Below are 17938 nucleotides of genomic sequence, written 5' to 3' on the forward strand. Positions count from 1 at the left end.
AGCTTCTGCCGAACGTCCTCTTGGTCCTGGGGAGGATATACCTTTGCTGGTAGAGTTGTTTTGTATTTTCTACCGTTTAGTAGTTCTGCTGGTGATTTCGAGTCTGCTCTCAAAGGTGTTGATCTGATTGCCAAAAGGGCGAGGTCTTGGTCTTCTCCCATCTCCTTGCTTTTAATGAGAGCTCTTTTGACTGTTTGGATCTGTCTTTCAGTAAATCCGTGTCCCCTTGGGTAATGTGGGGATGAGGTAATTATTTTAAATCCGTATTTACCAGCCAGTGCTCTGAATTCGCTGGAGGTGAATTGTGTCCCATTGTCGCAGATGACCTTCTCTGGGATGCCCTGTTCTGCGAATAAGTTTTTCGCAATTTTTGTGATTGTTGTGGCTCTCATGTCATTTATCCTTCTGACAAAAGGAAGTTTTGAGTACTAGTCTGCTACTATGATGTACCACTCCTGGTTGAACAGATCTGTTCCTACCGTGTGCCATGGTCTCGGGGGTACTTCCATTTGAATCACCTCCTCCTTCTGCTGTGTGTTTCAGTATTTCTGGCATATGCAGCATGTGGAGACCATTTGTTCTATGCTTTTGTACATGCCTATCCAGTACACTGCTGATCTGGCTCTTTGTTTACATTCCTCCATCCCCATATGGCCTTGGTGTGTTAAGCGGAGAAGTTCCGTTTGCATCGTTTTTGGTATTATGATTCTTGAGCCAGCAAGGAGAACACCGTCCTCCACCGAGATGTCGTCTCTGATTGTCCAGTACTGTCGGATTTGGTTTTGGACCTACTGGATCTTCTCCGGCCACTCCTGTATTACCTGTTGCATGAGTAGTAGCAACTCCTCTTCTTTACCAGTCTCCTCTTGAATTTGGCTAAGCTTTGTGGGAGTAACATTTATGAGGTGGTGTATTTTTACTGTCAGGCCCTTCATCTCGTGTTTTTCGTGTGGTGACAATTGAGACAATGCATCTGCCAGTGCCATTTCTTTCCCTGGCCGGTATTTTAATTCGAAGTCGTAACTTTGGAGTCTTAACAGTAACCTTTGCAGTCTTGCTGGGGCCTTGCTTAGGTTTTTCTTGTAAATTTGTTCGAGTGGACGATGGTCACTCTCTACCTCGAATTTTCTTCCGTATAAGTAGGTGTGGAACTTTTCGCATCTGTATGCTACTGCCAATAGCTCTCTTTCGATGTTTGCGTATCTTGTCTCTGCTGATGTCAATGCCTTCGATGCGAAAGCTATTGGTTTTCCTTCCTGCACGAGGGCTGCCCCTAGCCCCCTGGTAGAGGCATCTACCTGTAGGGTGACAGGTTTTTTTCTATCGTAATAAGACAGGCTGGTTTCTTTACATAATAATTCCTTTAGGTGTTTGAAGTTCCTCTCATGGGATTCTAACCATTGGTATTCGGTGTCTTCTTTTAGTAATTCTCTTAGGTTCGCTGTGTAGTCTGACATGTTCGGGATGAAAGAGCTCATATACTGGACCAAGCCGAGGTAGCTTCTCAGCTCCTTCTTGTCGTTTGGAGGTTTCATCTCTGCTATCGCCTCAACCTTTTTGGGATTAGGCTTGACACCCTCCGGTGTGTAGATCATGCCAAAAAAAATTGCATTTCGTACTTTTAACGATGCACTTCTCGGCGTTCAGCTTGATGCCAGCCATTCTGGTGTGCTCCATGGCCTCGTGCAAGTGAACGTCGTGGTCTCTTTCATTTGATCCGTAAACTTGGATGTCATCAGCGATTCCAATGGCTTCTTCACAGCCTTTGTATGTTTCATCGATCTTTTGTTGGAAGATGTCTTGGCTGACTTTCAACCTGAATGGCAGCCGCATGAATTTATAATGCCCCAATGGTGTATTAAAAGTCGTCAGGTTAGTTGATTCTTCATCCAGTTTTACGTTCCAGTAGCCGTTTCTGGCATCCAGTTTGGAGAAGACTTTGGCTCCTGCCAGTGCTGGTGTGATTTCTTCTAATGTTGGTGTCGGGTAGTGGTCCCGCTTTATTGCCTGGTTTAAGTCTTTGGGGTCCAGACAGATTCTGAGCCGCCCGTTCGACTTTTCCCGTACCACAATCGAGTTTACCCAGTCTGTGGGTTCAGTGACCTTTGCGATTATTTCTTTCTCTTCCATTTCTTTTAGTTCAGTGTATAATTTTTCTTTTAGCTCGATGGGTATTTTTCTTGGAGCGTGGATGACGGGTTTTACCTCTGGATCTATTGTTATATGGTACTTGAACTCCCTGAAGCATCCTACAGTGTCATCAAAACATTCTGGATACATGTCCATCAAATGTTTCGTGTCCATGATTTGTGGACGATTCTCCAGTGGGGTGTTGCTGTCGACTTTCAGTGATGTTTTTGTTAGTTCGTGGTTTACCGAGATTAACCCCAGCTTCTCGCAGCTGTTTAATCCCAGGATCGCCGGTCCTCGGAGTCGGTCATATAGAACATGCAGTTAATGTTTCTGCTTTTGTGTGTTCCTTTTATATAGGTTGTTCCGAGTTGTCTGATCTCGCTCCCCCCATATGCTGTCCGTGTGACGTTGTTTGCTTTTAAACATCCTCTTTTTGGGTATCTATCTTTGCCCAAGTTTTCGGGGAAGATCCTCTGGTATAGCCTCAGTGGAAGGATGTTGCTCTGAGCTCCTGTGTCCATCTTTACTTTTAGATTGACGGTTGTGGGCTGTCCTTCGATCCTCTTTTTAATCTGGATGATAGTGTGCCATTCTTTCTTGGGGTGCTTTCCGCTCTGGACGTTTTGTGTAAGAAAACCTTTATGGTTTCAATGTTCAGAGCTTTGTCATACCCGCAGTCTTCGTCATCTTGCTCACCCATGGTATGGATTTTGTTTTTCTTTTGTTGGTTCTGCTACCCACCTCTGCTTTTGTTGTGTAGCCCCTCTCTTTTAGCTCTGCACATCTTTTGCCAGTGGTTTGCTTTACCACACGTGTTGCAGCTTGTTCCATACGCTGGGCATTTTCTTCTGTCTGTGTAGTCGTGGTGTCTTCCGCAGTTTCTACACGTATTCTTCCCGCTGTCATATACTTGTTTTTGTGTGCTGTGCTTTTCTCGCACTGCATCTACTCAGTGATCTGGTTCGGGAGTTGTCCGCACGTCAGCCGAATGAGTATTCAGCATTTTCATCTGTTGTTTTGTGGCTTCGTGAGCCCTCGCTGTATCTATGGCTTCTGATATTCCGAGCTTTTCTTTTCCTATTAGTTCTTTTTGCACTTCTGTATGTGCTGATCCCCATATTAATTGGTCTACCAGCCTTTCTTCTAGTTCCGTAAACTTGCATTTGCTGGCTTCGTTTTTTAATCTCGTCAGGAAATTGTCAGCCATTTCACCAGGTTCCTGTCTTAAGCTTTGGAATTTATACCTCTGTATGCGGTGGTTTGATTTAGGCTCGAGGTGGTTACTGAACTTTTCATAAATCTCCGTAGGGTTCGTTTTATCCTCTTCGGATAAACTCCAGCTGTTATAGAGATCTAAGCCTTTTTCTCCCGCCCACAGTAGAATGTAGCTAACTTTTTCCTCGTCAGAGGAGCCTTTCAGGAAACTTTTAAATGTAAGCTCGCATTTTTGCTTAAATTTCCGGAAAGCTTCCACGATATCGTCGGCTTCCCAGTTCATGATGGGGAGCATATTTGCGGTCAATGCATTGGATGCCACCATTTTAGCTGCCCGTATGATTCACGGTTACAACGCTGCAGAGTTTACTTTTAAATTTCTTTCTTCAATCTGATATCATTTTTATTTGTGTAAGTTTTACTCACGTATACCGCTGCCACCATGTTATGTCTTCTAGCACTCATAGTGCTTTGTAAAGGCAACTCTGGACTCGGTAGTTTGTAATTATAACTACTGTTTTATTTGTGTTGTAATGGCTGCCTGCTGCATGGTGCGGGGTGATATTTCCAAGTGCTGTGCGGCGCCTGCGTACTACTTTCCCAGCATCATAGTGCTGCTGTTGAAGTCTCGACTCCCTAGTAAGACTCTTAAACACAAAGTATCGTTAAAGACAGGCTTTATTTGCTTGCAAGGGAAGAGTTGTGTAGACAAGGGCTACATCAGACCTCTTCAAAGTAATACAGAAATTGTAACATATTTATACAGTAAAAAGCAAAACAGGCTTTCTATGCCACATGACATAGTATTGAATCATAACTGATTACAAAGGCACAGACCTTGCGAATTATTGAAACAACGTATTCCGGGCTGCGTTAGAATAACGAACGGAAATACCTCGGGATAAGATTAACTAATCCTTTATTATGGGATCTCTCTGTTCCCTCTGTTCTCTCACTGTACCAACTGGACCCGTGGGCCGATATTTACCTTATCATGTCCTTGGCTGTTTGTTTGGTAACTGAGGCTCCTTGTTAAGCTTGTCACAGATAAGGAGTATGTATGTCTCATCCCCTTGCCTTTAGTGAATCATGCTGTCGGCCATTTGAGTTTTTATTCTATGCCTAGGAAGCCATTTTGTGTCTAAGTGAGAAACTGTACTTCCACATTCTTCCCTTTTGTCCTTACTAGGACAACGTAACTGAAATTAACCTCTTCTTATCGGTCCTCGTACTAAATTTAGATTTTAGCCAAGGATACCGACTTCTTTTCCGTTTGGAACCATCCCTGGGATTTACCTGTATTGATGGTTGACCTTGTTTAAGATCGTCTTTCTTCTCTGTCTATTCTTAGTGTTTGGGCGTGTGTTTTTGTAGGGTTTAATTATGTTTGATTTGATTTCAGGTTTATGTCTTTGCATTTCTGCAGCTTATATTAGCCTGCAGTGTTCTAATTTCCCTGCAGCTTATATTAGCCTGCAGTGCGGGTGCCACTATCCACTTTCTAAAAGACAGGGAACAGCAGCTTGTAGAGGAGGACTAATTCATGGCCCACACAGTTTATAACTAACCTGTGGGGTTCTCCTAAGCACAAGTGCTTCTATGTAAGCCCCCAAAGTGCGTACCAAGTGATATACAAAGTCGACGACACTGGCTTGTTGTTGAAGGGAGTCCTCTCTCTTTTTCCTAGCCTGCAGTTTCCATTTGAAATGGAAAATGTGTTTTGCAGAAAGAGGAGAGCATGTGGAATATGTATATATTTGTCTAAGTTTTCTAATCCCTATAATTGTATTTTATTCAATCGTTTCAGTTCCTCATCCAGGGGACCATTCTTTTCCTCTACTGACCTTACTTCTCTCTGTATCATCATATTCATCGCAGGCAAGACTGCCTTGCCCAACCTATTGCAACAACACTTAATCGTTGTGACAAACAGAGCAATGCATACAATCAGGGCTATTACTACTACCAGTCCATGCAATAATATTTGTCCTACTGATCCCAGCCATCCTCCCAATATCCAGTCAGCCCAGCCTTGGTTCTTTGGGTTTTCATACTGACTTACTGCGTCTAGCACATTCGTAAGACATGTACAAAAAAGTATTCACGTGTAATTCTCGTTTCTTTCGGGATCTTTCCCCATCTCCTTGGCATATTAGACTCAGTAATCCGATTAGTATACAAAATATAAGTAACGTCTTCATTGTTAGAGTCTTTCAAAATTCAATTGTCTCTATTCGGTGCCTTCTTGCAGTGGGATGCGTGAATCCAGGAAGATCTTTCCTTGACTTTTACAGCTGTGTTTGTTGTTAGGAGCACTTGATATGGTCCTTCGAAGCGTGGTTGCAGACCGTTCTTTCTTTTAAAAACCTTCACGTAGACGTCATCTCCTGGTTCCAAGTCGTGGCACTTTCCCTCTGCTGGACTCGTTTCAGCTTCCTTTACCTGTTGGTGAAAGCTGGAAATACATTTAGTTAATGCAATGCAATAGTTTAGCATAGTCTCGTCCATTTTATGAATGTCCATTTGTTTCACCGTAAATGGTGCTGAGAATGGCAGTCTTAGGGGTCGTCCCATAAAAATCTCATGTGGAGACAGTCCATTTGTCCTGTTAGTTGCTGCTCGCATTATCATCAATGCTAAGGGTAATAGTTCGACCCATTTAAGTCCGGTTTCATTGCAAAGTTTAGAAAGTTTATTCTTCAGCACTCCATTATGTCTTTCCACCAGTCCTGCGGATTGTGGATGATAACTGCAGTGAAGATGCTGGTTAATCTGCAAAGCTTTACATAGTTCTTTTATAATTGCTCCAGTGAAATGCGATCCTCTGTCGCTTGAAAGCTGCATAGGTATTCCAAACCTTGGTATGATTTCTTTTAACAAGCACTTTGCTACTGTTACAGCATCATTCTTTTTACATGGGAAAGCTTCAACCCATCTTGAAAACATATCTATAATTACTAACACATACTTAAATCCTAAACATGGAGGTAATTCAATAAAATCCATTTGTAAATGTACGAAAGGGCCTGATGGATTTGGGCGGGAGGCAGCCTGTACTTTCTCTGTCTTGCCTGGATTCATTTCCTGGCAAATGGTGCACTTTTCACTAATTTGTTTTGCAATTGCCGAAATACCTGGTGCATACCATGTTTGATTAATATAGTCTGCCATCCCCCCTTTGCCCGCATGCGTGAACACATGAACGCATCGGGCAATCCATGGGAGTAAAGATTTAGGCGCCACCATGCGGCCGTCATGGTGAACCCATACCCCTTCAGGCGTTTTAAAGCAAGAATCCCTTGCCCAAGCTAACACTTCGTCCGGGTTAGCCTGTGACTGAAAGGCTAAAACATCATTAATAGAAGGTGGGTCATTATCTGATTTTTGTTGACGCAAAACAAAGGCTGAGACCATTGGCCCTGTATCTGACACAGCGGCTGATTTAGCAGCTCTATCTGATCGCTTGTTACCCAAGGATATCTGATCCTGACTACCTATATGAGCCTGACATTTAATAACTGAAATCTTAGTGGGACACACTAGAGCCTTTAAAAGATTATTGATTTGCTCAGCATTCTCAATAGTTGATCCTGAGGAAGTTAGAAACCCCCTTAATTTCCAGATCTGTCCATAATCGTGAGCAACTCCAAAAGCATACCTGGAGTCAGTATAAATGTTAACAGTTTGATCAGTAGCCAATATACAAGCTCTGGTAAGAGCGAAGAGTTCTGCTTGTTGCGCTGAAAAGGATTGAGGTAGTGAGAGTGCCTCCACAATCGAGTGATCATCTGATATGGCATATCCAGCCCTAGGTGATCCCTTGTCATCCCTAAGGGCTGACCCGTCTACGTAGTACGCTAAGTCACTATTGGAGATAGGAGTTTCTGATAAATTTGTTCGGGGCTTAGTCACCAATTGGGTGATCATTTCGCAGCAATGTGGAGTTCCGTCTTCTTCTGTGGGTAGCAGCGTGGCTGGATTCAAGGCCGAACATCTTTGAATTAGGAGATTAGAGTTGGATAATAACTCAACCTCATATTTACTGCTACGGGCTGACGTTAGATGCTGAGTGGCGTATTTTGATAACAGAACTTCCACTGAATGTGGTACAAACAAAACAGTTCGGTGATTAAGCGTGATGCCTTGAGCCTGTTGTACAGCGTAATAGGCAGCAGTTAGAATTGGCAGGCATCCAGGCAGGCCGCATGCAACGGGATCCAATTGAGTAACTGTCTTTTATAGTCGTGTCTTTTCCCGTGCCTTCATAAAAAAGCAGTGCAATGCAGATTCATGTGCCAGCTGTTCTTGTAAAAGGCACATAGTACATCTATCGGTCGGAACGTGTATCTGCAGTCCCTTTTCTGAACAAATTATTGTTGCCTGCATTTTGCACAACAAGTCTCTCCCTAAAAGGTTCATGGGGGCGTCGTCTGATAACAAAAAAGCATGTTGGCCAGAAAAATTATCTGCTCGTATTTGTAACGGTTGTGACCATGTCAGAGTCTGTGAGACACCAGAAAGTCCTATGCAGGTAACATCCTTGTCAGTGCATGGAATTCCTGTAGCGTATTGTTTTGTCAATAGTGAGGTTGTGGCTCCTGTGTCGACGAGAAAAGGGACTTTCTTGCCTTGCATATTTATGGATAGATATGGCTCATCTCTAGAATTTAGTGATACTAAGGGTAACTGCAGGAGGTGGGTAACGTCTGAGACTGCGTCTCTGCGTCATGCTGAATAATTTTGCACTGGCATTCCGGATTGTCCTTCCGTAATCTGACCTCCCCAAGGATCCCCTGTTGTAAAGCCTGCTTGTGGACGAGTGTGAACCTGGGCTTGGGTATTTGTATTTACTGGGGCACCTCCCCAGCCTTGATTTTGCTGTTTGGGGAACAGGCAATTGGACTTCCAGTGTCCAATCTGACCACAGTTAAAACACGGAGAGTTTGTGCCTCTTCCGTTCCACTGGCCTCTGCCAGTCCCTCCTCTACTATTTCCTCTAAATCCGCCTCTGTTATATCCTCTACCTCGTCCCCTGTTCTGACCCTGGTAGTAAATAGTAGTCTGGGCGGTCGGGGCTGGAGAAGCTGCCTGCTCCATTAACAAAGAAATTTTACTCTGATCTTTATTCTTTTCCTGTATTCCTTTCAAGATTTGTGTCAATTCAGGAATGGTTTTATGTCTCCAGTCAAGGCAAACTAAAGTCAACGGTTCCTTAAGTTCTGTTCTGAGGCTGTTTACAAGGGCGTTAATTAAAGGGATTTGGTAATTTTAATAATTTTGTCATACCCGAATGCTGTCCCATAACTGCTTCTATTCTTTCTATACAATCCTCAACGTCTTCATCCCTTTTCTGAGTTGTCTCAATTATCTTATCTAGTGTTGATTATATTCTCCTGACTTACAGCACTGGGGTCGGGTGATTCACCAGCTGCTGCGGCTGGTTGTTGTGCTTCGTAGTCAGGAGGCGAGGCTGGTCTTCTGAACCATCCCTCATCCTCGTCATTACTGGAATGAGTCGTGGGAATGGGAGGATATTCACAAGGAGGGGCGGTAGGCTTCGGGTTTTGTCTTAAAGGCATTAGCGTAACCTTTTCTTGTTTAATCAATTTATTCATTAGATCTTTTTTTCTTATTTTTGTTCTCAATTTTGCTAGTTAATATGCTGCGTTCCTTACGTTTTTCTGCTTCCCTTTTCCAGTCTGAGAAGGCAGACCAATTTACTGATTTTGCACCCCTTCTATGTGGGTCTCTGCCTGCTAGGCAGTTTTCTAGACACGTGATTCTATCTAGATTGAATGTACCATCCAAGGGGAAAGGGTGTCTGTCTTTCTTTGTCCATTTAGCCCACTTAGGTAAATCATTTGTAGATATCTGACCATAGTAGGTAAAGACATAAGAAGCGGGAGTTCCCTTTTCTGGGATCTTGCTCTGTGCAGCTCCCATCTTAGTCTGTTTGGTGTTGTTTTTTTTTTAAACTAGGCTCTCTTCTTCTATATCGCAAGTTTCACCCCTTACCCCCTTACGATTATTACTGACTGTCCAAAGGACCACAAGTGATGAAAAATAACAAGTAATAACAACAGTCAAAGAAATGATAAGCAATGCAGCTGCCCAAACAGGCAAACAGACCAAATATTCAGACATTTATCTTATACTTTAAACTAAACAAATAGTCAATTCTCAGTTTGCGTTATACGCCACTACAAACTGAGTCCTTAACGTTTAACTTATACTTTATGTGAGAGTTTTCTGTCTTAATGCTGTCAATAGTCAACAAAAAAAATGGAAAACAATAGAATCCTTATGCTTTAATGCGAGGGGCTTGAACCCTCGTAGAAGGTATCTCAACGGAGAAAAATCCTGAACCTGGTAATACAGATCTTAAAAAATTACAGTGACAATTCTCAAACGATACTTTCTGCCGTGGGACTCAGCCCCGGCTCAAGGGACCCACCCTTGATCAAGGGACCCACCCTTGATACTGCAGTTTTAACTTGGTACCTTATGGGACTCAGCCCTGTCGACTTTCCTCTTGCCTTCTTTGCCCGATACTTTTTTCTTTAAAGACTTGAGTTGTCAGTATTCTCCTCCTTTCAGTGGTCAACAATAAAAGAAGCAAAAGTTACAGGATTCAACTCAAGTCTAAAACATGAGTCTTAACTAGATCGAAGTACTCCCGTCAGAAGAAACAGACCACACCAACTTAATATCTAATGAGAAATCCTTTTATGTGATAAAGCATCACTGTGGCCATTCAGGATCTGTCATTAGAGATTCACGATGCCCTTGTCCGTGACTTACCGAAAGGCAGCAAGCGATCTCGGTGGAACCTCCAAGTAACTGTTGAAGTCTCGACTCCCTAGTAAGACTCTTAAACACAAAGTATCGTTAAAGACAGGCTTTATTTGCTTGCAAGGGAAGAGTTGTGTAGACAAGGGCTACATCAGACCTCTTCAAAGTAATACAGAAATTGTAACATATTTATACAGTAAAAAGCAAAACAGGCTTTCTATGCCACATGACATAGTATTGAATCATAACTGATTACAAAGGCACAGACCTTGCGAATTATTGAAACAACGTATTCCGGGCTGCGTTAGAATAACGAACGGAAATACCTCGGGATAAGATTAACTAATCCTTTATTATGGGATCTCTCTGTTCCCTCTGTTCTCTCACTGTACCAACTGGACCCGTGGGCCGATATTTACCTTATCATGTCCTTGGCTGTTTGTTTGGTAACTGAGGCTCCTTGTTAAGCTTGTCACAGATAAGGAGTATGTATGTCTCATCCCCTTGCCTTTAGTGAATCATGCTGTCGGCCATTTGAGTTTTTATTCTATGCCTAGGAAGCCATTTTGTGTCTAAGTGAGAAACTGTACTTCCACATTGCTACACTTGATTTGAGTGTTAGTACACTTGTACAATGTAGTCCCAACATAACTATGTAACAGTAGATGCCCCCCACTCTTTTATATGGGTTGTGGGAGCCCATGAAACCCCCATGTTTATAAGTATCCAAACACCCTATCATCTGGTATAAAGATGGTTACCACCATGGAAGGAACATTCACGTCCTGACCTGTCAGACTCTTAATCAACCGATGAATCCTTTCACTACTTCACACTGTTCTCTCCAAGGGAAGAGTGTGAAGATCTGTAAGTTACAGTACATGTGGCGTTAAATGCTGCTGTGCTCTGAAGTTGGGTCAGATTCCAATTCCAGTTATGCTGCAACTTGAGCATCACTGCAAAGTATAAACACACCCATAGTTACATTTGGCCACTTCATGGGCCCAGGGATTTATTTTAATTGCAATGGACTTTGACAACTCTTAACAATTCAAAGGTCATTTACTTTTCATTTTTGGGGAGCACATACAAGTAAGGTAATGACACAGATAGCAGGTGTCACAATGTTTGGGTGTTTCTGCTAGATACTCTCCCAGGCAGTGCCTCTGGCCTCTCCTTTAGGCAGACCTCACCTCTTTTCAGTCCAATAGCTCAGTAAATGATACTATGCCCAGGGATTGAAACAGAGATTTCATACTCCCTACACTGGTTACTGGAATATATCACATGCTGCTATGTGAATTCACTTTAAGGAGGCTGGAGTGTATAAGGACTCTACTGAGATAAAGCAAGGAATTTGAACCAATAACTGGCATAGTTACATAAGAGAACAATAGACAGTTTACACAGTTGAGAACATCTGATTCTCCACCTTCCTCGGTATATGACAACAATAGAGACAATACTTGCTTTTTCTCTGAAGATGGGCCCTAAGATAAAGACCACTGATACATGCTTACCCTTTGATGCAAAGCCGGCTGAGGCTTTAAAATACAGACAACCTTTAGCTGCACACTGCAAATTACACATATGCTCTGGGACTGACATTTCCTCTTTGTGAACTGCTAACTTACATCTGTGAGATGAAGTCTCTGCCCCCTGAACTGTCAATCATAGAAGGCCTCAGCCAATCAAAGACTGTCACTTTCTTCAAAGGGTTCAGAATTAGCAGTCAAAAGTCACTGGGCTGGATTTTACCTTTCGATGTGACTTGGGGGCAGGACAGATGCCTTCCGGGTTCCGATCCCGCCCCCAACGACGTCCGATGCACAGACGCTATTTTGCGTCAATTGGCCTTGTTAAGCCCACCCTGTGGACTTGCCGGACAATTAAGAGAAAGCCGGTGTCAGATGACGTCAGTTGATGACACGTCATCTGCCGGTTTTCTTAAAGGGGCCATGCACAATTTCTTTTGACAGGTGATTTTTCAGTGTTTGACAGCATTGAGGTGCAAACACTGAAGATCACTGTACAAAGGTGAGCCCTTGCACCCAAGCTCTCCAGTGACTCCCTCCTTAGGCTAGAACAGATGGCAGCTGCAGGTGAGGTTACAGAAGCGATCTGTCACTGGTGAGAGAGGTTCTCCCAATGAGGTGGACTACACAAACACTTCAAAACTTGTTACATACAGAAAAGTCTAAATACATCAAAAATGATTTTCCCTACATTTTTTTACCTCTGAAACTCACCAGTGTACCATTGGATCCTTCACACCACTTCTGCAGCTGTCATCAATGAAGAAACATTACAGTAGACCCACAGCATGCCACACTTACCCTGGCATGGTGTCTGGATGTCGGGAAGCCTGCAGTAGACCTGTCAAAATTGGAAATAGCCTCTTAACTGCATGTTAACAACCTGATAACAAGCAGTTAAGTGCCTATGATCCTCTTCCCGCCGTTAGGTGTCGGGTCCATGCACAAATCGGGGACCCGACACCCGCGAAGATTGTTTGGAGGCGGCTTGACAGCGGGTTCGGGGCCCGCTGTCAATCTTTGCAATTTTGCCACCGGTCCCGCCTCCAAACCCGCCCCCTGAGCGCTGGCAAAATTCCCCCCATTATCTATGACTGGGATGAGGACCTACCTCTTGCTCTCTGGACAAACAATGGGCAGATCTTCACCTTCACCACCTGAGCGGGAATTTGTCGGAGTGTTTCACCTGCCCATAATAAACCCTGCCTAATTTTCATTCCATTGATTACCACCCAGATGGTGAAGATGAAAATATATCTATTCATCAATATTAAATGGAAGCAATCTCTACTAATGACCCCTGGCGTTTCCTGTTCACAGCCTCATCAATTTGCATAAATAAGCAGCATAAATGCTGACATATCTAGGACTGAGATGGTGTGACTCCCCTTGCGATGACTAGCTAACACTTCCAAATCTGATGATGACTTAAACCATAGTTCAAAGTGACCCCATTCTATTGATTTTATTGCCAAGAAAGGTCAGTGCATTCCATCATCACAGTGAGGCACAACTACAAAATTATTTTATTTAGGGAAATAATTTGCTTATGCATTCACATGGTTATAATGGAAATGTCAATTTAGAATTATGCACACATAACAAATGAAAATAGGCACATTTGCTAATTAATATTTTGGAATAAGTAATAAATACTACTTGAAATTAATTACACCTGAAGGCAGCTCATCAATTAAAAAAACAGCAGCCACAAATCTTTGTCATTCTGCTGTAAAAGAATCACATTGCCATGAAAAATAAAACTGATGCTGCGACTAGAGCGGGCCTTGTGGGAACACAGCATCGGCGGCAGTTCAAACCGGTGGCAGTGAGTCAGGAGCAGCCCGACCAGAGCGGGCCTTGTGGGAACACAGCATCGGCGGCAGTTCAAACCGGTGGCAGTGAGTCAGGAGCAGCCCGACTAGAGCGGGCCTTGTGGGAACACAGCATCGGCGGCAGTTCAAACCGGTGGCAGTGAGTCAGGAGCAGCCCGACAAGAGCGGGCCTTGTGGGAACACAGCATCGGCGGCAGTTCAAACCGGTGGCAGTGAGTCAGGAGCAGCCCGACAAGAGCGGGCCTTGTGGGAACACAGCATCGGCGGCAGTTCAAACCAGTGGCAGTGAGTCAGGAGCAGCCCGGCTAGAGCGGGCCTTGTGGGAACACAGCATCGGCGGCAGTTCAAACCGGTGGCAGTGAGTCAGGAGCAGCCCGACTAGAGCGGGCCTTGTGGGAACACAGCATCGGCGGCAGTTCAAACCGGTGGCAGTGAGTCAGGAGCAGCCCGACTAGAGTGGGCCTTGTGGGAACACAGCATCGGCGGCAGTTCAAACCGGTGGCAGTGAGTCAGGAGCAGCCCGACAAGAGCGGGCCTTGTGGGAACACAGCATCGGCGGCAGTTCAAACCGGTGGCAGTGAGTCAGGAGCAGCCCGGCTAGAGCGGGCCTTGTGGGAACACAGCATCGGCGGCAGTTCAAACCGGTGGCAGTGAGTCAGGAGCAGCCCGACTAGAGCGGGCCTTGTGGGAACACAGCATCGGCGGCAGTTCAAACCGGTGGCAGTGAGTCAGGAGCAGCCCGACTAGAGCGGGCCTTGTGGGAACACAGCATCGGCGGCAGTTCAAACCGGTGGCAGTGAGTCAGGAGCAGCCCGACTAGAGTGGGCCTTGTGGGAACACAGCATCGGCGGCAGTTCAAACCGGTGGCAGTGAGTCAGGAGCAGCGTTCCAATTCAACAGTAGGGGAGAGAGGTAAAAAGTAATCAAACTGTGACGTCACCAGGAAGCAGGTAAGTGATTGGTTGGTGAGTATTTGGTTGGTGAGTATATCTCTTTTTTTTTAAACTTTAACTCTGGTTTATAGTTTCTAAGGTCTCTCTGGTGTAGCAGGGACTGTTGGTAAACCAGTTAACTGTAGTGTAATTAGTGGGATTGATTGATTTAATTTAAATTCAATTAATTAAAGGGTAAGTCATGGCAGGACAGCCGGGCCCCGTGATCTGCTCCTCCTGCGATATGTGGGAACTCAGGGACACTTCCGGTGTCCCTGACAACTACATGTGCAGGAAGTGCGTCCAGCTGCAGCTACTGACAGACCGCATTGCGGCGCTGGAGCTGTGATTGGACACATACTGGAGCGTTCACGATGCTCAGGACAACGTGAATAGCACATTTATGGAGTTGGACACACCGCAGGTAGAGGTTGGACAGAAAGAAAGGGAACGGGTGGCCAACAGGCAGAACACTAGGCGCAGGCAGGTAGTGCAGGGGTCCCCTGTGGCCATCCCCCTCTCCAACAGATACACCACTTTGAGTACTGTTGGGGGGGATGGCTTATCAGAGGAAGGCAGCAGCAGCCAACTTCCTGGCACAAGGGGTGGCTCTGCTGCACAGAATGGGAGGAAAAAGAGGGGTAGAGCTATAGTAATAGGGGATTCAATTGTAAGGGGAATAGATAGGCGTTTCTGCGGCCGCAAACGAGACTCCAGGATTGTATGTTGCCTCCCTGGTGCAACAGTTAAGGATGTCTCCGAGCGACTCCAGAACATCTTGGAAGGGGAGGGTGAAGAGCCAGTTGTCGTGGTGCATATAGGCACCAACGATATAGGTAAAAAGCGGGATGAGGTCCTAAAAGTGGAGTATAGGGAGTTAGGAGATAAATTAAAAAACAGGACCTCAAAGGTAGTAATCTCAGGATTGCTACCAGTGCCACGTGCTAGTCAGAGTAGAAATAGAAGGATACTTCAGATGAATATGTGGCTAGAGGAATGGTGCCAGGGGGAGGGGTTCAAGTTCCTGGGACATTGGAACCAGTCCTGGGGGAGGTGGGAGCAGTTCAAACCTGACGGTCTGCACCTGGGCAGGGCTGGAACCAATGTCCTAGGGGGAGTGTTTGCTAGTGCTGTGGGGGAGGGTTTAAACTAAAATGGCAGGGGGTTGGGAACCTGAGCAGGGAGACAGAGGAAAGGGAAACAAGGATAAAAGCAAAAGATAGGAAGGAGAAAAACAAAAGCGGCAGTCAGAGAAATCAACGGTTTAAATCAAACATGGCCACAGTAAATAATAATTCTAATAGGTCTAAGAGCGTTAAAAAAACAAGCCTGAAGGCTTTGTGTCTTAATGCAAGGAGCATTTGTAATAAGGTGGATGGATTGGCTGCGCAAATAGAAGTAAACAAATACGATTTGGTTGGGATTACGGAAACGTGGCTCAAGGAAGGCCAGGACTGGGAACTCAACATCCAGGGGTATTCGATATTCAGGAAAGATAGGCAAAAAGGAGAGGGAGGTGGGGTAGCATTACTGGTTAAAGAAGGGATTAACACAATTGTAATGAAGGATATTAGCTCTGATGAGGTGGAATCTGTATGGGTAGAATTGAGAAATACTAAGGGGAAAAAAACGTTAGTGGGAGTGGTTTATAGACCTCCAAACAGTAAGGCGGAGGTTGGGGATGGCATTCAAAGAGAAATTAAAGAAGCGTGCAGTAAGGGCACAGCAGTCATCATGGGTGACTTTAATCTACATATAGATTGGGCCAACCAAATGAGTAACAATACGGTGGAGGAGGAATTCCTGGAGTGCTTACGGGATGGTTTCCTGGACCAATATGTCGAGGAACCAACCAGAGATCAGGCCATCTTAGACTGGGTATTATGTAACGAGAAAGGATTAATTAGCAATCTTGTTGTAAGAGGCCCCTTGGGTTAGAGCGATCATAATATGATCGAATTCTTCATTAAGATGGAGAATGAAGTAGTTGACTCGGAGACTCGGATCCTCAATTTAAATAAAGGAAACTATGATGGTCTGAGGAGCGAGTTGGGTAGGATTGATTGGGGAATGGCACTCAAAGGGTTGACGGTGGATAGGCAATGACAAACATTCAAAGACCAAATGGATGAACTACAGAATTTGTTCATCCCAGTTTGGCATAAAAATAAAACAAAAAAGGTGACCCAACCGCGGCTAACAAGGGAAATTAGGGATAGCATAAGGTCTAAGGAGAGGGCATATAAATTGGCCAGAAAAAGCAAAAACCCTGAGGATTGGGAGCAGTTTAGGATTTAACAAAGGAGGACAAAGGGATTAATTAAGAAAGGGAAAATAGAATATGAGAGTAAGCTTGCAGAGAACATAAAAACTGACTGTAAAAGCTTTTATAGATATGTGAAGAGAAAAAGATTGGTGAAGTCAAGCGTAGGTCCCTTGCAGTCAGAATTGGGGGAATTTATAATGGGGAACAAAGAAATGGCAGACCAACTAAATACATATTTTGGTTCTGTCTTCACAAAGGAGGACACAAATAACCTCCCAGAGATGCCGGGGAACATAGGGTCTGATGAAAGGGTGGAGCTGAAAGAAATCAGTATTTGTAGGGAAATGGTGTTTGGAAAATTGATGGGACTGAAGGCCGATAAATCCCCAGGGCCTGATAATCTACATCCCAGGGTACTTAAGGAAGTGGCCCTAGAAATAGTAGATGCATTGCTGGTCATCTTCCAGAACTCGATAGACTCTGGAACGGTACCCATGGATTGGCGGGTAGCTAATGTTACCCCACTATTCAAAAAAGGTGGTAGAGAAAAGGCGGGGAATTATAGACCGGTAAGCTTGACATCGGTAGTGGGGAAAATGCTAGAGTCCATTATAAAAGATGTAATAGCAGAGCACTTGGAAAGCAGTGACTGGATCGAACAAAGTCAACATGGATTTGCAAAAGGTAAATCATGCTTGACTAATCTACTGGAATTTTTTGAGGATGTAACTGGTAAAATAGATAAGGGAGAACCAGTGGATGTGGTGTATTTGGACTTTCAGAAGGCTTTCGATAAGGTCCCGCATAAGAGATTAGCATGCAAAATTAAGGCACATGGGATTGGGGGCAAGGTATTGACTTGGATAGAGAACTGGTTGGCGGACAGAAAGCAAAGAGTTGGAATAAACGGGTCATTTTCCGAGTGGCAGGCAGTGATTAGTGGGGTACCGCAAGGATCGGTCCTAGGACCCCAGCTGTTCACAATATATATTAATGATCTGGACGAGGGAATTGGATGTAATATCTCCAAATTTGCAGACGACACAAAGCCGGGGGGGAGGGTATGCTGTGAGGAGGATGTCGTGAAACTCCAGCACGATTTGGACAGTTTGGGTGATTGGGCAGAAACATGGCAAATGCATTATAATGTGGATAAATGTGAGGTTATCCACTTTGGTGGCAAAAACAGGAAGGCAGATTATTATTTGAATGGTAATAGTTTGGGAGAAG

This window comes from Somniosus microcephalus, chromosome 8 (assembly GCF_052327205.1).
Source record: "Somniosus microcephalus isolate GS21.2 chromosome 8, FLI_Smic_1.0, whole genome shotgun sequence".
NCBI classification, from domain to species: Eukaryota; Metazoa; Chordata; class Chondrichthyes; order Squaliformes; family Somniosidae; genus Somniosus; species Somniosus microcephalus.